Source organism: Lonchura striata, chromosome 17 (assembly GCF_046129695.1).
Source record: "Lonchura striata isolate bLonStr1 chromosome 17, bLonStr1.mat, whole genome shotgun sequence".
NCBI lineage: Eukaryota > Metazoa > Chordata > Aves > Passeriformes > Estrildidae > Lonchura > Lonchura striata.
Genome location: NC_134619.1, coordinates 10,761,031 through 10,781,912, shown reverse-complemented (window position 1 = coordinate 10,781,912; position 20,882 = coordinate 10,761,031).

Here is a 20,882-nt window from a genome sequence, read left to right as displayed (position 1 = left end):
AGCAGAGCTGACCAGGACACAGAAAGGTCTGGGCTTGCTTTAATCACTGAGCTGGAGGGGCAGGGAGCACTGAGGCTGAAGGACGGGGCTGACTTCTTCATTGGGAACAGAGAATTATAGTCAGCCTCAATTGATCATGGTAATTCTCTCTTATTTTATGAAAGGTGCTCCTAGAAAATATATTCAAGCTTGAGCTCCAGCTTTAAAACATGCCCTCATCTGCTTTTTAAAAATCTTATTTTACAAAAAAATCTTAAGTTGTAGCTAAACATGTACTAATCTTTCCCTTTCTATGGACATTAAAAATGTACATTTACCAGAAAGAGTTAAACTTAAGTGCATCCAATCTGACAGTGAAGTAGACTTTGGTACAAAGCTGCAGGAGGACGAGAAGTCTATTCATTTGTGGGTGAATTAAACATCCATTTTTCTTTGTTTCCTGGCTCTGGTGCATGATTTCCCAGAGGACAGGAGGAGGCAGCCCCTGTGACAAGTGCAAGGGGAGCGCTCTCATCAGCCCTGGCACGGTGCTCCTTGGGGGATGCCCTTTGCTGCTCCTGGGAGGTTTGGTAGCAGGAAATGTGAACTGGTTTGGGTCTGACAAGGACCCTACTGTTCAGGTTCCTGAGGCACACAGATAGAATACTCAGGGTGGGTCAGTGTTTGGGCAGGTTTCACCAAATCCCAGGATAAGCTGCTTTTTTCCTTCCCCTTTTGACCCAGCTCTGTGGTTTAGTCTGAGTTTCAGACCCAGTGGGTGCATTTTGAACCATCCCAGCCAGCACATCCACACTCCTGCTTCCCCCAGCCAGCCTTGAGCAGCCTCTGTGTTGTTTTTACCCTTTACACACACGAGATGGGAGAGAGGAGCAGGGCAGGAACAAACCATCGAGCTGGAGTTCCAATGACCCACAAGGTTTCTGGTGGCTTATTGCATGCTGAAACTCAGCCTACAGTCCAGGCAGTGAGCAGAGTGTGAGGATTGTGGTGCCTTTTCAATACTGCAGCTGTCTGAGCATTAACAAAGGTGGAAAAGTTTGTCCTTATGCAAATAACAGAGAAATGTGTCCAGGTGACAAAGGCAATAGATTATTTTTAATTGTTATTTTTAATGGAGCTGGCTGGTAACTTTTTGACTACTCTCTTATTTATAGCTTTATGAGCTGCAACTGGGTCAATCCCAGCACTGGGTTTCCAGCTGGACAAGAAGCTGGCTCCTGCACCTCTGGTGTCCTCTGATCTCTGGTGGCTTTAGAGCACCCGAGCCTGACTCTGCCTCTGTGATAGCAGGTGCCAGTGGAACTGGGACTAATCCAGTCTTGGCTACCTGGTAGCAGAGCCCAGGCTTTGAATACTTTATGTGTATTGTGAATTTTTTGGTCACCTGTATTGGATTTAAAATCTAGTGAGTCAGAGTCTGTTTTGCTGTGGCAAATCCTATATAGCACTTGATGTTGGGAAATCTGTGGTGCTTATGAACTTAAGCTGGGAATGACACTTATGTTTTACAGCTGGATGGTCCCTGGCTCAAAGAGGCTGCAGGGTAGATAATGTGAAATATTTGATGTAAGGAATATCTTGTGTTGATCTATCCAATAACGAGGTGGATCACTGCTTGGGTCTGACCTCTAGGTGTGTTCTTTATGTTGTGAAAGAAACTAAAAAGATTTTATTGAGTGTTTGAATTTTTTGGTGCTGTGGCTTGGTGTAGGGTTTAGGAAATAAAACTGCTCAGGACAGAAATCCAAAGGAGAGCAGGCTGGAGTCACAGGAATGTTACACAGAGAGGGAGTAATCATGGAGAGACAGAGGTGAGTGATAAAATAAACACATTTCTTACAGCTGAAGGATTAATTGACTTTTAACATGGTGTCCTGGTTCCAGGTGGGAGAGAGTCAATTTGCTGGTGCAGTGCTGGGGTTTGGATTCAGGAAGAGAACAGTGTTGATGGCTTGGCTGTTGCTGAGTGCTCCTTGCACCAGGTCAAGGATTTTTGAGCATTTCACACTGCCCTGACAGGGAAGGGAAGGAGAGCACAAGAACCTGGGAGTGGACACAAACTGGGCAGGTGTCCCCAGCTGGCTGAAGTGGCTTCATATTCAGTCTATAAACTGGGGGAAGGTGGCTGGGGGGCAGCAGCCCCAGCTCAGGGACTGTCTGAGCATCAGTCAGGGGGTGGTGAGCAATTGCACTGCAAAGCATCTGTCTGTATATTCTTTTATAATTTTTTCCTCTTCCTTATCCTATTAAATGGCCTTTATCTCAACCCACAAGTTCTACTTTTATTCTGATTCTCTCCCCATCCCACTGGGAGAAGCGAGGAGCAGCTGTGGGGTGTTTCGCTGCCTGCCCCATGTTAAACCACGACACATGGTGGGTTGAAACAGATCTTACAAGATAAAAAAGAAAATTTAAAACTTAAGCAAAATTGCTGGAGGTCCCATTAGCTGGTTCAGGCTGTTTATCAATAATTTGGCACTGGATTTCCAAAAAAAGCATGGCATAATTTTTCAGTGAGAAGCCCGAGTGCCTGAGAGATGATGTTATGGTGTGAATTACACTGTGGAGCGGCTGTCAGCTGTCCCTGTCAGCACTTTCACAGATGCCATCATGTGCAGTAAATGCTGTGGCTGCAGCTATTTAGGTTCACTGTGGTGGTGGCTTTAGGGAAAGCACCACAAATTAACAGCTAAAGGAAACCTGGGAGTCCTCTGCTCATGGTTTGAAGCCCAGATGAGCTGGTCACAGCTCAAACATCTGAGGGTCACCTCTGGCTCCTGAAAAATCTCCTTTCTTGTACTCATCCAGGGCACACGGCTCCAGATGCTGTGTTTGCATCCAGTCAGCTCTCCTGGCTCCGAGTTCCTTTTGCTGAGCCCCAGCTTTGCTCTCACCTGTGTCTCCCCAGGGTGCTGGGGGCACCCCCATGAGCCAGGGTGAGAGCTGGGGTGACTCCTGCAGCGTGGGCACACCCAGCAGCAACCTCACCCTGCTGTGTGTGTCTGGGTTTCCCATCGGAGGTTTTTCCAAGTGTTAAACACTGCTTTGTCCTTGTTTTTGTTTTGTTTTTCAATGTCCTTCCTGTTAACCTGTTTTGAAGTGAGCTGGAGCCCACTTGGGCTGGAGTGGGAGTGACCCTGGCCACCAGCACCTACTGCAACCTCCCCTGCTCCCTGCAGATGGTACTGTTTGACCATTTTGCAGCCACCCACCTTCGGTAGCACCGCAGGTTTAAGAGGAATTTTACAATGGGGCACACGCACAGACCCAGCAGCACCACAGCACCCACTGCTCCTGCTGGATGCAAGGGCAAAAAATCTTGTCTTGCCCACGGGACGCACAATTTTTGAGTGGTTTTGGGAAGGTCAGGCACCTGGGATGATGCCAGCATGCTGTGTAAGGGGCAGTTTGCAGGCACAGCCCTCAGCAGGGGATACCAGTGTTAATTTAGGCACCTGAGGTGGAATTTACCCTGTGGGAATTCAACGATGGTCAGAGCTTTCTTGGGATTTAATCAAGTCATCAGCTGATGCTGCCAGGCTGGAGAAAAGCAGCTCTGGGGAGCCTGGGGGTGATGCTGGGTCCTTCTGAGCAGCTGCTGCATGGGCTGAAGGCTGAGAGGGTGGTGAGCTAACTGATGCTACTGCTTAGGTTTTTGTGACTTCTAGCTTGGTGTCCTGCTTGTCCACCAGCCTGCCTTGGAGGCACCGTGCTGGCCCTGGAGTCTCCTCTTTCCTGGCCTTGCACACAGCTCATCCTCCCCAGCAGTCTGACGTGTGCCCTGCAGTTTTCCTCTGCTCAGAGCCACTGCTGGCAGAGCTGGGCTGTGCTTTGCCTTTTCTCTGCACTTTATCTGCATTTCAGCCCCCAAATCCCAGTGCCTCTTTAAAGTCAATGAGGTGGGAAATCACCTCTCTTTCCCCTTTTCCCTTCGGAGCTGGGAGGAGAGGGCAGGCACGCAAGGCTGGGTGCAGCTGTGACTGGACCAGGAGGTGTTTGCCTTTTCCAGGGAGGTGTCCTCTCAGCTGGCACACATCCCTGGTGTCCCCCAGCTCACAGGGAGCCCTGCACCACCCTGCTCTGGTTTGCTGCCCATGCTGAGGGCACGCCAGGTGCAGACAGCAGCATCAGCCCAGCTGGGTGTCAGAGCTCAGCGTGCAGCCCACGTGTGCCACATGTGCACAGGGGAGGGTGTTGGAAAAAGGGCCAGAAACAGGCGCCCCTGGATCTGGCTGAAATCAATTCGGCTTTTAATTTCCTCACAGGCTCGATTTTGGGATGAGGTGTCAAGAGCTTTGAACTTCCCCAGGCTCGGGAGGCTTTGGGTCTTGGTTTGCAGCTCCTCCTTGGTGTCAGGGCTGCATCACGTACCCATTCCTGGTGTGAATCACTCCCACGTGGAGCAACACAGGACTTCTGGCTGGATTCAGAGGGATCCCCTCGTAGACCTATTGCTGTTCTTGTCCTGTTGCCAGGCAGTTCATGTTTAAGCTTTCATCAGATCAATTCTCTTCCTTTGAAAGGAAGTAGCTGATTAACCTGGGTGCGAGGGAAATGGAAAACACTGCTCTGCCTCTCCCCAATGTGCCATGCAGGTGGAGAGGGGCTTGGGAAAAGTGATAAAAGCAATTAGCCACGTGTGGAATTGAAAGAGGAACAGCATCTAGCTCAGAGGTTTGTCTGGCTTTGCTGTAAGCCTGTTAAACTCAGTTGTTGGATGGAGTTTTGTGAAGAATGGGCAGGAATGTAGAGATTGTACTGAGTTAACTTTACAGGTTTCTGCTGGTTTTAGAGCCTCATGTCTCCTGTATGGACTTCTCATCCCCATCCTGCCTCAAGGAGGTGAAGATGGGGAAGGAAGGAAGGGTGGAGAAATGAAGACTGTTCTTTTTGCCCATGGGAGAGAAATTTGGGGTGGGCTCTGGGAGCAGGACAGGCTCAGAAGGTGGGCTCCCCTCAATCACTGCCCCCACAGGCATCTGCCAGTTTGTGTCCAAACACTCCCAAACCCCTCCGTGCCTGCAGGTCTCAATTTCTCTCCCTTGACCACTCACTGCTCAGAAAATCTCCATGGAATAGAGCAGCTCAAAGATGATGACAGTGGCACCAGATAAATCATTCCTCCCCTGCCTCTCCCCCTTCCCCAAATGGCTAAAGTGTCTTTATTATTTAAAAAAACCTGCACACACACAAAAAGCCTGACTGAGAGAGACAGAAAGCAAAGGAAATGGAGAGGTTTAGGCAGCAAGCCACAAATAAGCACCATCAATCATGGGTGCAGTCAAAAATGTACATGTGTTGGTACCTGCTAGTTATTGGCAGTGCTCAAGAAGTCTCCTGAGTACAATCTTCAGGGCTCCTCAGATAAATAAATAAATAAAAAATTTCCATGTTCCTCTGAAAAACTGCTTGTCAGCACTGGAATGGCAGGTGCATTAACTCCCTAAGAACCAGATTATGCCCTGCATGGCAAAAAAATGCAAACACAGAGAAATAAGGTGTCACTCAACTCCCGTATCCTCTCAGTTTATTTTGATGGGAAGTATTTTGAAACATAAATACAGCCCATTTTATAAATGAGTTTAGGAAAAAAGAGAGATACGGATATGTACAAGGTTTAGTTATCCTATTTACATGTTTACTCCAAATTTACACCTGACACATGATTAGCTTTTTAAATGTTTTTTTCATACTCCACAAGGATAGCTGAAAAGTTGAGATTTATTTAGCTTCCTCTCCCTCCCCATGACCCTCCCAAGCCTTGTGAAACACTCTCCTGGTGCCACCTGGCTGCCTGCTCACCCCTCAGCTCTTCTGCCTTGTAGCTCTGAAATGTTTCCTCTGAAATTAAAATCCTTCTCTGAGAGCTCCTGTCTTTCCCCCTTAGATCTCTATTTCACTCTGCTTTCTCTTGGCTTTGCTTTCATTCCCCTTAATTGTGAATTTCAAGGTTATGTGGCCTTGGCTATTCTGCAGAGGTCCCCAAACCTCTCCCATCCTTCTGCTCCTCCCTGCTCCTTTTCATAACTGTGTTCTTTTTAATCCAGGAAAGTGACATTATTGCCAGTGGAAGTCCTGAAGGAGCAAAGTGCTGTCCCAGGATGAGCAAAGGTTGCATGCCCTGGTGCCAAAAGACAAATGGGTTTGGGGAAATGGCCATTAGCCTTCCCCTGAACCTGGCAATGTGTTTCCTACGATTCCTGTCACATCTAGGAAGAGGCTGGTTATTTTTAGCTGTTCCTAGGCCAGCCTCCAGCCCTCCCAAAGACAGCAGAGATGTCTGCAGGCTCTGGCTCAGCCCTGGCAGGGTGGTGGGAGGGAGGAGGGATGAATTCCTGCTGTACCTGCTGGCAGGGCAGGATGGTTTCCTTTTCTCCAGCACCTTGCTTTGATTCAGTGAACCTTTAAAGAAGTTTTGTCTGACTCTCAGTGTCTCACTCTTGGTTTCAACATAACCAGCGCAAGTAATAAGTGTTAGGAGAGAGGTTTCACTGCCCACCAACTCCTTGCAGTCCATCACTACCTTTCTCTCCTTAGTTTTCCCACAGCTGGTTCCATATTTAGCTGGATTTAGGTGACCTGAGCTCCATCCATGCCAGCCCCAGCCGTGTCCCGGGCTGTGAGTGAGCTGTGGCTGGAGCAGAGCTGGCTTTGCATCACCCATGGTGATGAGCCTGGGTGGCAACTGGACCAGTTCCAAGCAGGACATCTGGAGGCACCAGATACTTCATTTCACTGCAGATCCATGGGGTTATTTGCTCTCCATGGTGGGAGTTTTGATAGGATGCACAGTGCACCACAGGCCTGGTGCTGCCTGGTCTGTCTCATATTGGAGGCGTTTCTAAAAGATCTCATTTCTGGCTTTGTCTCATATTGGAGGTGTTTCTAAAAGATCTCAATTCTGTTTTTTGTTTTTTTTTTTTTTTTTTTTTAGGCTTGATGTTAAATTAAGGAGGTTCAAAGATTTTTGAGCATCCCAAAAATATGTGTCTTCAGGGATGGTCCCTGATTGGGCTGAACAGAGTGGAGATGTGAATTTTGAGTGTGGTTTGCTGTAAGAAACAGATCAATAACCTCCTAAGGAAGGTTAGGGATCCTACTTCACAGTGGGGAAAAATCACTTAAGTTGGGATTTACCTGTTGCCACCTTAGAATTAAGAAACTCAGAAATTTACAGAGATCTACAGGAGCAAGTTGGCTTTATCTGTGACCTCTCCAATGCAGCAAAACTCAATGTTGTGATATTAAAACAGCCTCATTCTGTGACAGGACTGGAAGATTTTACTCCATCAGATGAACAAGGTGAGCCTTCTTCATTTTTATTTGCCTTTTATCATATCTCTCATTTTGCCCACAGCACTGGATCCTGTGATGGATGCAGAAGCTGCAGGTGGGAGGCAGAGGAGGGAATCCAGAGCCATCCCTGCAAGAACTCAGCTCTTGTGCAGGCAAATGCCATAAAATGGCAAATAATAAATGTAAAAATTAACTGCAGAGTCCACGATGCAGGAGCTCTAGCACAAATATCTCCCTTTTTCTTTTTCTGGGATTAAGGAGGGTGCTTTGGGAGGAGCAGCAATGTGATAAGCAGCTGCCAGCTGGTTTCACAGGGGAGCTGTGTGGCCCCTCTGCTCCATTCTGTGCCCTTCTCCAGCCCAGCAACCTTCCCTTCCAGACCACAGGTTTATTTAATTTCGGTCCTACTGCTGGCAGTGGCTTTGCAATCGGCTGTGGGTTAGGAAAAATCAGATAATTTTTCCTTAAGCGAGAAAAGGAGATGACATTGCATGGCAAACTAGAGCAAAAAATAGTTTGTTGGCTGATTTTCTTCTCTGCCTTGCTTCTATGTGTGATGCCAGCAAAAGAAATTGCATTTTGGAGTGATTTAATAGCAAAATTACTTTTATTTTAAATTCTTTTCCCTGCCTCAGAGCAGAAAAACCACAAGATGGAGCTCTGGGGCTTTCCTGCGACTGGGCTTGAGTCACCGTAAAAACCCTTTTGGAGACCTCGAAATTATGGGTTTTATTATTTCTTCCCCTCAGTTTAATTTTTACATTCATTTTAAAATTGTAAATGTTATAGATGCTATAATTATAAAATGTAATTTATTGTTGCTGGTTGAAGTTATTTACTTTTCCATTTGAAACTCAGAACTTTTCTTTTTATTTTTTGATGGTTGTTACAGGGCAGCATTTTTCTCTCTTCTGGGAAGCTGCAGCCCAGGGATGCTCTTAGCCCACAAGCATTCTTCTCCCTGACACCCTGCCGTGCTGGGGAGGCTCTCAAACCTGCCCAGCTCTAGATGCAAATATTAAACACTGGCATTCCTTCATGTGTAAAGGAATAAATGATGTTTTGAAGTGTTCCTCTTCCCTCATAATCAATGAAGAGTGAGCTGGTGAAATTTAAATCAACACAGTGAATTAGAAGAATTGGGTTCTTTAATTAAAAGAAAAGCATTTTAGATGACAAATTTCTACAGAAACAAAAGGAATTATTATTTTGTGTGTCATATATTTTCTTCCTTCTTTTTTTCTCTTTATTTTTCTCTCCATTTTCCTCTTTTTTTTTCCCTTCCAAAGGGTGAGCTCTCTTCTTCAATGTGCCTCTTTTCCAAGTGAAGTGGTCCTAAGGATGGCAGATCTTTTCAGCTCTGCCTGCTGTTATGCCAGGGACTGAGAGTTTAATTATGACTGTGTTGCACAGATAGCGTGATTTTTTTGACTTGCTGGAGTTTGGTTGTAATAGCTGTGCACATACATAGTTAAAAATTACAATTAATTAATTAAAAAAAAATTTATACACTCTAGCTCACATTAAAAGAAGACAATGAGTTTCTGGTAGCTGATAGTCTCCTGAAATATTGTTAATTACTTGAACAACACAAGCGAACATTATAAAAAATGTTTGTGAAACTCTTTGGGGCTGGGCTGTGCCATATCAATTACTGAAATTCTGCTCCCCTGCTTTGCAGAAATGACCATTTTTATTGGAAATTTGAACCACTTGACAGAGGCTTCCAGAGCAATGAGTCTTGGTGTGAGCCTGGCCACGGCAAAGCTCCTGCTCCAAAGGGCCGGGAACTTGTGGAGGAGCAAAGAGAAATTCAGAAATTCAGCCCAAGGTAGAGCTGACCACAGCCTGAATAATTCATTAGGAGAATTTATTCCCCCTCTGTTTGCAAACTGTCCGAGCAGTCTGGGGTTTGTGTGTGCTCCTCTGTTCACCACGAGCTGGTTTCTTTGTGCCTGATGCTTTTGCTGTGGATTTTTGGGTCAGTGACCGATCCTCCAGCCTGACTGAGGGCTGGATCACCCAGTGCTGCTGCAACATGGATTTTTGTATTCTAAATTCAGATCTCTCTAACTGGTGATTCTCAAAAATATTCATTCCAGGAGGCTCTTGTGTCAAAAGTCACCACAGCTGGGGAAAGGAAGCTGTGAGAGTGCTGCTTGTTTCAGTTTGATTTGCTAACTCAAGGAAATAGTGGATTTATTTTTTCTTACTGGGCACTTAGCTGTGGGCATTATTTCTTTTTATAACTCCAATAGCTGTCTGAAAGGACTTGGAAACACACCAATTGCCTTTTTTTCCCCCTCTTTTTTTTTTTTTTTTTTTTTTTTAATGTTAGGAAAAGTACAGTTTAAGGTCTGCCTGTGCTTTGGGTCATTAATAGAGATAATTGTCAACAGCGGACAAGGCTGCAGCTTCCTGAGTGGGGTGCAAAAGAAAAACGAGGTGTCACTTTGTTCAAACCTGTTCCTCTGTAAAACATTACTCCTTAAATAGAACTGCTGCTCTGTAAAAAGCAGAGCCTGTAAAACCATCAGTTTTGCCAAATGCACTGAGCGGAGCAGGGGCAGCTCCTGAAGCTCTCGGAGCATCTTCACTGGTACCTGCCTCTTAACCACCTTCACTTCAGATTATCCCTGCACTTCTGGCTTTTTATCAGCTGCTATTCCACCTCTACACACAGCTCAGAGCCTCCTTTGCTCTCTCAGTGCTCAGGGTCCTGTTCCCTGGGGTGCTGTTCCCCTGCTCCCTCTGGCAGCTGCTGCATCCCTGCTTCTCCTGCAGCTGCTGCATCCCTGCTTCTCCTGCAGCTGCTGCATCCCTGCCTCTCCTGCAGCTGCTGCATCCCTGCCTCTCCTGCAGCTGCTGCATCCCTGCTTCTCCTGCAGCTGCTGCATCCCTGCCTCTCCTGCAGCTGCTGCATCCCTGCCTCTCCTGCAGCTGCTGCATCCCTGCCTCTCCTGCAGCTGCTGCATCCCTGCTTCTCCTGCAGCTGCTGCCGAGTTTCCCTGGCTGCAAGGCTCAAACAGGAATTCCCCAGCGCTGCAAAAGCTGCAGAAACCCCGGCACCACTCAGCCCAAGCCTCAGGATGGGATAACAGGCACTTCCGAAGTTCTTTTTAAAAAAAAAAAAATGACAGCCGGGACAGGAATCTGATGGATGTCTTAATTTATTTATCTCTGGCATTTTGATCAAGTGCCCTCTCGATGGGGAGGGAGATGTTGGCAATTAAAGCCAACGAGTTAACTGTAATCCTTTCTTTTTCCCCCTCTTTTGAAAAGTGCCTTTAAAAGGAATCAGAGAGAAAAAGAACTCGGGATTTTTCAATAGTACAGAAAACTGCTTTTGGAAAGGAAAATTGTCGAACCAAGAGCAGCTCTTTTGTAAGTAGCTGTAAAGAAATAAGAAAATGAAGCTATCCCTCCTCTATTTTTCTTTTCCCACTCATCAAACAATTGGATTATGAAAAAGGCTGTAGAATTATTAAAACCTAGGAAAAGAAATCCTGCTAAATGTAATAATTATAATGTAGAAATTTTAATCTGCTCTTGGGAAGTGTTATCTTTTCTTTGTACTTAAAAATCCAAAGTTCTCATTTATGGGGTTTCACAACATTCATTACAATATTTTGACAATTAATTTGTTACCCTTTCTCAAGAAGAGAATTATTAATTATAATCCTATTCAGATGTCTTAGTAAAGCTTTAAGTTAACATTTCCTAAAAGGCATTTAATTCTTATTCAAAAAGAAAATTATTGTGTTATAAACAAATATCAATAGATTATTAAACACATTTATTTTGGATTTACAGCAATTCCATAGATATGATAGCCATTAAACATCAATGAAAAGACTTTCATTAATAAACTGATTTATTTACCGTGGCATAAGTGTCCTGTTCAATCTAAATTAAATATCTCTTTGGGCTCCTCAGTCTGTAATGTTACCAAAAGGCAGATTCGTGTTTGAACGCTGCACAAAAAGCATTTCTAGTTCAGATTTGCAAGATGCAATCTCAAAAATAATCAATCTGTATAAAAAAGACTTTGGTTACTGCTAGATAACTAATTATACAGACACAGCCTTTGTGCATGTCTGTATGAGATATTCTTTGTTATTCTCTTTCTTCTGAACTTTGATGCTATTTAAAAATAAATTTAATTACCCAGTGGTTATTTACACTGCGTTTATTTCTTCCATCTAGAATTCTTTTCAAATTTAAAATCTGAAGGTCACTATCATTTTAGAGCAGTTTATTATTCATGGATATTGCAAAATTTTCAGGGATAAAAAATTGCTTTATTTTAAAATTGGAGTGCAAGAAAAGAATTTTAAGTCTGGCTGCACTGGCCACGATCCTGCTTTACATAATCACAGCAGTTCTGCTAGATAAAAACTGCAGGATTAGGCCAAAGATTTTTCTTCATTAATAATATAAATTTAAATGCTATCATCTAAAATAACTTGTGTGTGTGTAACATACATAGATATCCTCTCATCTTTTAACAAGTTTCTTTTCTCTAAGGGTTTTCCCACTTGATTTTATGAGTAAAATTCCCCTGTGTACAGGTGTTGGCAGGGGTATGACTCATGCCTGGTTTAGGTTTATTTATACTTATTTACACATTAACACATTTATAGTATATATTTATACAATTATACATATGTTTGTTTATTACATAATATACATTTATTTACAGTTATTGTATAATTTGGAGTAGCTTCTGTTTATTACACTACTGATTTTTAGAAAGTTTAAAATATTTTTCTCTGTCCCAATAACCCAATTAGATGCACAGGTGACCTTAGAAAGACCAACCAGGTTTTGCTGCACAGGTGTCCCCAGACAAGGCTGTTGAGGCCAGGATTTTGCTGCCACATTTAATTTCAGGTCTTTGAGCTAAAGATGAGAAATTGGGGATTTACCTGCCATGGGAGTCCCTGGATTTGGCTCCTGCATGTACCAAGGGTTCTCCTCTCTGCCCTGCAGCAGTGAGGGACGGGGCAAGGTGAGATGTTCTTCCTCTGAAGCAGCCAAGGTGGAATCTGGGCTGGGCTGGAGGAGCAGCAGAGCTTAAACCAGAGGTTAAATGTGGGCTCTTTTGTACTCTTAAGGCTTTTTTGTTCCTTGAGGCTGCACATAAACCCTTCTTTCTGGTCTATTCCCCCACAGCTGTGGAAAATCCATCTGGAAAAGCCAGGATGCTGGTGTGGGGGCAGCAGGGCTGGAGGACAGGGGATGTTTTCTCTCGGGCAGGGTGCCAGTGCTGGACAAAAATGCACCAAAACGGGAATGGGGGAGGAGAGAAGGGGGCTGGGGTCCTCCTCTGCCCCTCACCCCTGCACAGGGCTCAGCAAAACCAGGGACAACTTTGCCCCAGAGCAAAAAGTGGAGCTGAGCTGCTGATTAATGATTTCCCCCCTTGCTCTGGGCATTTACGTGTTTGTGCATCAGTTCCAGGTGAGTGTCTGGAGCAGGATTTGTGGCAGTGCTGTTCATGTCATTTGCTGGGGGCAAAGATGGGACACCCTGGGACCTGTTGCTGTCGTGATCTCTGCCAGAGCTGCCCTGCATCCCCAGGGAAGTGTCTTCTCCTGCCCTACCCAGTGATGGCTCTCTTCTCAAGAATAACAGACCTCGTTAAGCTCTTTTTAATATTGAGGGGGAGATGAGGATTGAAGTGAGAATGAGTCAGGTGCAAAGCTCCTTCCTCCTCCTCCGAAGGTGCTGAAGAGGCATCACCCACAGAGCTCTCTGCTTGCAATCGAGACTGAATTTCAAGTCAAAGAATCAACTTCCAAATGAGGAATTGACCAAAATGTGAATTGTCTTTGGGTAAATTGCTGTGGGTGGTACAAACAGGTCTGGAGGCAAAGGGAGAGATTCTCAGTGGAATTAGCCAGAAATCCCTTCCTTGCTGCAGTGTGGTTCCTACAGGGCCGGGTGTGAGCTCTTCCTGACAGGGATTTCGTGCTGACACCACGTCTGACAGCTCTACTTTCTGTGGGCCATCGAAATTTCTTTCCCATACATTTCCTGCATCTTCTGTATTACTGCTTTTAAATCACTTTTCCTTTAATTGGCTCAGGAGAAAGGGCTCGTTGCTTTGCCTTTAACTTTTCTTTTTTTTCCCATAAACTATTTAGGAAAAAAATTGCCGAGTATGTAAACTAAAGATCATTAGAGGTTGTGGTTTTGTTTTCTTTTTTTTTTGGTTACTTTTTTTTTTTTTAAACACTAGATTCAGCAAAATATTGTTTCCTCCCAGGCTCTGGGTCTCTATTTAGATGATTTTTAGCTCTGTGTTTTTATTATTTATATATTTATTCATTAGAAAGGCCCACAGTCAAGGAGAAGGGGAACACAGGGTTATTAATCTTTCCTGTCATCCATTCACAGATGTGAAGTTCACACCACAGCAAATGTGAAGTCAGCAGTACCCACAAGGTGGAAACTTCAAGCAAAGCAGGCAGAAAGGAACAGGGCTGGGAGAAGGAGAACAGGAGGGGAAGGGGGGAAAGAGAGGGAACAGGATAAAAAAAAGGACGAGGGAGTGATGAATGACAAAAGGGAGGGGAGAAAGATGGATGAACAAGGGAAATGGAAAGAGAAATGAGATGGATGGTAAAGGCTAAAGAGGAAAGGCAGATAAGGGAGAAGAAAGTCTGATGAGAGAGTAGGGGAGAAATGAGAGAAACTGAGACAGAATATTCCAGAGGGGTGTTCACATAGCTGGGTCTGTGTGGGTGCTTGGATATCCTGGAGATGTAAAGGGTAATCACTCTCCCAGCATGTATATGCCATTGATATGTTAATATCATTTTCTTTTTCATCTGAAAGCAATGAAGTTTTCAAACCTTCTGATTAACTGGGTCTGGTTGGTTCTGTGCATGGCCATGTATTCACAAACACACGTCATATATAAATATTTATGCCCTCTATACAATATCCCATAAGAAAGCAACCAGCATTAAAAGTCCTGTTAGTATTGATGTGACATTGGGCAGCCGTGTTTGTGCTGATAGAACCTGCTGCAATATCAATCCTAATACAGTTTTTTTGGGGAAAACAAAGTGTAGACAGGCATTAATAGCAATATTGGGTATGTGCCATTAAAAACAAACCCATGCTAATGAAATGTGTGGGGTCTGAGATCCCATTTAGCTACTGGTCGTATAATATGAGCAGTCCTCTTTTCAACTTTATAGTTTATCATAAAGGGTGTTTGAAAATAGGTAATTTCTGAGTTGTGTTGTGAGACAGCTCCTAATATATGCTTATATATATTCACACAGCCTCCAAATCACTTGTTAATTCATTGGTTTGGTTAATTTACAGTCAGATAGAGAAATAACTCTTGAAAAAAGGGACCATTCTGGGCAGTGACAGCTGTGGTCCCATGTAGCAGAGCCATCCTGGTCGTTCCTCCTCTGGCTGTGCCAGGAATTCTGCAAATTCCTCAGCAGTTTTACACCTCAGTTTCACAGTTTAGTGGGGGGTGGCTCCAGAGCCATGGGTGCAGAATGAGTGAGGTGCAAAGCTCCTTCTTCCTTCTCCAAAGATGCTGAAGGGGCATCACACACAGAGCTCCCTGCTCTCAATTAAGACTGAATTTTAAGGCAAATAATCAGCTTACGAATGAGAAAAATGTAAATCGTGACGGGAAACACCTCTCTGGGGGATGGGAAGCATCTCTCTGGGGCTGGGGACAAGGTGAGGAGGGGCAGGTTGAAAAGCCTCAGCTTCTCTGTACAAGTCAGCAAAAGCAGCCAGGGAGTTCTGCTTGCTTTTCCCTCTGAAAAGCTTTCAGAGATCTTGCTTGTGCTAGCCAGAGTTTATATCTGTCTGCTAAACTGAAAACCTAACTCTAAAGGTACTTTCAGAATATTTGCTTCTTGTTTGTAGGGTAGGGAAAAATATTCTGTACAGTTTACAGAACTCTTACTGTCTGTCACTGGAATACTTCTGTGGAACATTGCTGAAAGGGTAATTTTATTTTTATTTAATTAAATGGGCCCCATCCTTCATTCAGCTACTCAGAGAATAACTTGTATTGATGTGCTGCATTTTGGCTGATTTATCTGGTGACCTACTAGATTCTCTTGTTTGCTGGGTTTTTGGCATGCAGGAGATTTCTGCAGGCTTCTGTGAGATGTTGTGTATCTGTTAGAGGCTTTTGGTGCAGTGAGGGTCAGTAGCTCCAGGACTTACTCATATTTGCTTTCTTCTTGTATCAGTTCATAATCATAATACCCAAGATTTCCATGCTTGGGTAAATCAAGGAAATAGCTGTGTAATCTATCCCATATGTTAATATTTACTGTGCAAGGTGACCGAGTTTTGCTGTTGCTGAGCTCATCCTGACAGTCAGAGCCCTGCAATTGGATTTTTCCTTTGCTTTATGCCCAAAGAGCAAGGATGGAAGTTCTGCCTAAGGGAGAGATCTTGTGTTCATGTCTGTTAAAAATCTCCTGCATAATATTCATATTGCTCATTAGGAACTGAGGAATATCAGCTTTCTGCTACCAGGGTTCTCACAAAATTGGGATTTGTTGCTCTTACCTCAAGGTCCCCACTCAGAGTGGATGTACTGAATAATGGTGGTTATGAATGGGGCAGAAATAAGCCAGGGGATTTGGGGTAAATCAGTGGAATTAATTTAACTTCAGTTATTTTGGTTTCATTTACAGAAGCTGGGAAGATGGCCCTTTTTCCTTGAATACTGGCTTTCTACAAATTAATTCCAAAACCTGCAGAACATAGCACACTTCATCTCCAACTCTCCCTAGCCTAATTCTCAAATTCCTGATGGAATGCCACTTGCTTGTGAATTTCTGGCTTTGGTCTCCTTTATATGTATGTGACAAAATTGGTTTTCTTTTTTCTAAGCAGGGAAAAAGTAGAAACGAAACAAACTTCCCCTCCCTTCTGCAATAGTCCAAGATAGAAAAGGACTAAAAAAAAAAGAATAAAATATAAAATATAAAATATAGCTGTACTTCCATCCCCCCCCCCGTTAGAAGGACCTCCCACAGACTTATATCATTATCTGTCTCATGTAGGATATTGGATTCAGGATCTATAGCAGTGAGCTATGTTAGTATTGAATCTCATTTGATTTAATAAACTTCCCTTGTCACTGCTCAGCTTTTCCAGCCTTCTCCAGGCATTAGGAGCTCCCCCACAGTTTTGGCTGCAGAGGGACACACGAGGCATTTTTATATGGCAATGTGGGGATCTTCATCATCACTTAGAAATGCAGATTTCTGGTTTGCAAAAACCTCCTCTTTGCCTCCCTTCACTCATATCCAGCTCTGGCCCATTCCATGTGTAGGCTGTTGACTTATCTTACTTATTTTTCTTATTCTCCATGCTTGGACCAATTTACAGCAGACCTGTTCATAATGAAATATTTATATTGAGTGAAGATATGGAATTATTTTACATTTCTCCAGTGTATGAAGTATAGTTTTGGAGATAATCTGAAGATTTTTGAGGGGAGGGAGGAGAACAGGGAGTAAGATTCAATTTCAAGTGAAAAGGAGCATCAAAAGAGTTGTCAATGGATTTTTCAATATATTAGAAAAAGGGGGATATATCAAGTAAAATTTCAAAGCGTGCAAAATTAACTACATAGCAAAATCCATACTTCAGGAAGAGAAAGCTTTTGGAACCTGCCTTTAATTTTCAAATGGGAGTTCTTAGGCTGGATGTGATGAGGTTTGGCATGTCTCTTGGCATGTGTGTGGGTAGGCAAGCTCTGTGTCTATGGGCTCTAATTTCCCCAGAAGAATTTAAGTAAACCTTTCTCAAGCCAATAGGAGTTAAGTGTGCAGCAAGAAACTGCTCTGTGTCTGCATTAAACTTGGAAAAAATGAAATGCTGCTCTAACGTGTCGGGCAGGGCTGGCTTCAGGAACATGTAGAGGTAGGATTTTGTCTTGAGGACTGGAAAAGGCTGAAGCTTGATTGCAGGCAGGCAAACTGGAAATTCTTTTTAGCTTATTTTAAACCTATTCTGTCAGTAGGTCTGAAAGAGATTAACTTGCTATGAGTTTCATTAAAATAGGGTGCCCAGATCTAGAGGGTTCTAGCTATAGGAACAAACCCCTACATTAAAGAGTACAGTGCCTTATTAGACTCCAGAGAATCCACAAAAGCAGGACAATAGGAATATACCCACAATACCTAATTAGAACCTTTTGTAATGGGGAGATCCAAAGGTTTGATGTGAATCTGTAGGGCATGATAACTGGCTGAAATAATTGGCTCAGAAGGTATAATAGAGTTGGAAACCCAAGTCCTGTCCATCCTCACTGGATATTTATACCAAGTGCACTCCTAAAATTTACCTCTTTTTCTTACAGGTTACTAACTCAGAACTAGCAGTGAAAATCCCAGTGATTTCTAACATAGGAAATTATTTTTTTTTTGACTACTGAAATATTTGGAGTGACTCTTGGAGAAGAGAGTCAAATCCCAGCCCTAAATACCATGTTGGCATTTGGGATACCTTGTCCATCAATCCTTTTGCCCTCATAAATGTGTGTTTGTCAATCTCAGAAGCTGCTGCATCTCCTAAAGCATCACCCAAGATTCCAGGCAATGGGAAAGGTGAGAACTGTTGCTTTGAATTGTAAAATCTCTGTATCCATAATGCATGAAAGGACCTGTGCCACAGCACAGGCTTTTAGTCCTGCAGCTCAGAAAATTGGACAACTTCACAGTCTTTTATGAAAATATAATGTACCTTTGCTGCCTTTTGAGGAGTAAACTATGAATTTGAAAGTGACAAATATTAGCAAGCTGCCTTTATTGCTAACAAAACTGGGCAGGAAAGAAAAGGACTCTGCAGAGCCTTTGACAGAATGTTTAATAACTTGTGATTACTGTTTCCCAGAGGTGATGTGTGTAATATGTATTTTCCCTCTTTCATTTCATCCCAACACTTCTGCTGGAGACTGCTGTGGCTCTTCATTCCTGAACTTCTTTCCCAGTCAAAGGTTAGATAATTTGGGCAACCACAGCCAAAGCAAAGCTGTGACCTCTTCTGCTTCCTTCAAAAAATTGCACCAAGCTAAAATTGCTTTACCTTGGTGCAACAGTGTGAAAATGGACCCCAGCCATACAAAACCAGAGAGGGATGAAACCTCTGCAGCTCTGGGGCAGCTGGGAGTGAAGCTGTGACAACCATTTTGCAGATGGATGGAGGCTAATCACACAAAATGCAAAAAATGGACTCCATCCCAGGTGGATTCTGCTAGAAGGAAATAAATTTCATTGTGAGTCCCTTCTTGTTCTGGAATCTGAACATTTTGGATGGCTCTGGTACCTTGGCATAGAAATGTTCACAAATTTGTACATAAGAATCGATCACTAGATAAAATTTCAAGAAGGAACATTCTTAACCTTGATTAAAATTCACTATTTTGGGCTTGGCAGCTAGAGCACACTTTCTGTGGATGTGAAGGAAAAGCAGAGGGTGGGAAGGCAGGTGTGCCCCTCGAGAGAGGTGGAGCCTGGCAGGAGCAGAGGCAGGGAGGTGTTCAAGGATGCAGTTCAAGAACTGGGTGCTACCTAAGTATCAGGGTATGTTCAGGAAGATTTTATGAGTAATCAGGAAGATTTTATGATTAAAACACCAGGTGTAGGCTGAGTCCACATAGAAGTATGAGAAATGATTCCAGAGCTTCCAGCCTGGGAGGGAGGATCACATCTGCTCCTTTGCACCTGTGTTTTTTAGGAAAAGGGGCAGAAAGGACTGCTCAGACTGGTTCCATTTGAGTTGAGCAATGCTTGGGTGAAAGATGGAACAGCAGCAGGGAGAGGGAATGGTTCAAACCCTCAGGAACCACCTCTTGTGCCAGGCCAAAGCACTGGAGAGCCAAGCAGAAAGCCCAGCCATGTTATGGAGTGGTGATGGAGAAGTTTTCCTCCTTTAATCCATGTATCACAGCAGAACACAAAGGCAATTTAATCAGGTGTTAAAAGAGGGTGCTGGCTAATACCTTGCTAAGTCAAAATGCTCAGGCTCTTCTGAAAAACTTACTTGGAAGGAACTTCTTGGGATGCCCCATCCCTGGAAGTGTTCAAGGCCAGGTTGGACAGGGCTTGGAGCAACCTGGTCTAGTGGAGGGTGTCCCTGTCCATGCCAGGGGTGTTGGAACCAGGTGATCTTTAAGGCTTTTCTGAACTATTTCCAAACTATTCTGTGGTTCCACTATATGACTTTTTTTCCCAGGGAGCAGAGCCTAAAACTTCTCCAAAGCTAAGGGTAATGAATATCCAGTCATCACAGAAGTTCACTGGCAGCACAGTTTGGAGCTAGTTATAAAATGCAAACAGCTTTTTCACCATGAAATATTTCATATTTTAAAAATTAAGAGAGTGTTATTTACTCTCTTCCCCTGCCCACCCCCCCATGACTGGTGTTGCTTATGTGCTGTTGGCAGATGGGATGTGGATCATTTTAATTAGATTTTATTGGACTGTTATACGGCCCATAATTGTGATCATTACTCATTTTCACTGTGGTTCAGACAGATCCTCTATTTAGACATGATGATATTTTGATGAGACAAGTCCCATGTAACTTGTTATGTTAGGGGCCAGTAGCCAAAGCAGTGGAATGAGGTGTTTCACACAGAAGTTAGAGTAGATTAATGAAGGATCTATTGGTCAATTTGTGTTCCTAATTGTGCATGCATGGGCAGAAGGTCTCTTTGGGCTGCAGGAGGCCAGGAGCCCTCACAGCTGAAGCCCAGGGAGCAAATATGGCAGAGAGGGAGCAATCCCCCATTTCACCTTCAAGGAGAGGGGCAAAGCCACTGTGGGCACCAACAAATGACCTTTTGCCAAATCACAGCTCTCGTGCTCAGGTTCACACCAGTGCTGTGTTTAGTCCCATGGGTTTTTCTCCTTTTCTGTTGTGTTTTTTTTGCATGGCTGCTCTTGTACATCCCTGCAAGGGGATGGGGAGAGAAGGCTCATCTGAACTGAGAGTGAATCTGGTGCAATTCTCTACAGCCAGGAGCATCTTTGATCTGCTGATGGGCCTCTGCTGCTTTTGATGCTGTGCTCAGGCACTGAGATATTTCCTTTACCTTTCCTACAACATCTCTTTGTGGTCCTGCCTTATTCCAGCAATGATGGTGTTCTGGAAAAGCCTTTTTTGGGAGCTGTGTTCCACTGCCAGGCAGAGCCATCTTCTCACCTGCACCAAACAGTCTCTTTTATCACTGAGTGATCAGTCTCAGCTTATTCCTCTCCACTGTTCAGAGCCACAGCTGTATTTGGACATAAAACCTGTGGAGAACAGATCCATCTCTTCACTTGTGTCCTAAGGACAGCAATGCTCTGCACTACTGCCAGGATTCATGGTTGAAAGAAACTGAAAAATATTTGGAAGAAAGATTTAGATTTTAAGGCTTTCCCCCCGTTTCTGAATAAAGTTGCCCTTGGATAACCCTGTAACAAACATTTCCTTCGAGAAAATAACTGCTGACCCACCAGCACAGCATTTGCAGAAGCCAAAGTTGCTGGAGAAGTAAAAATGTTTGGGTTCATGGGCTTTGGGGTGCAGAT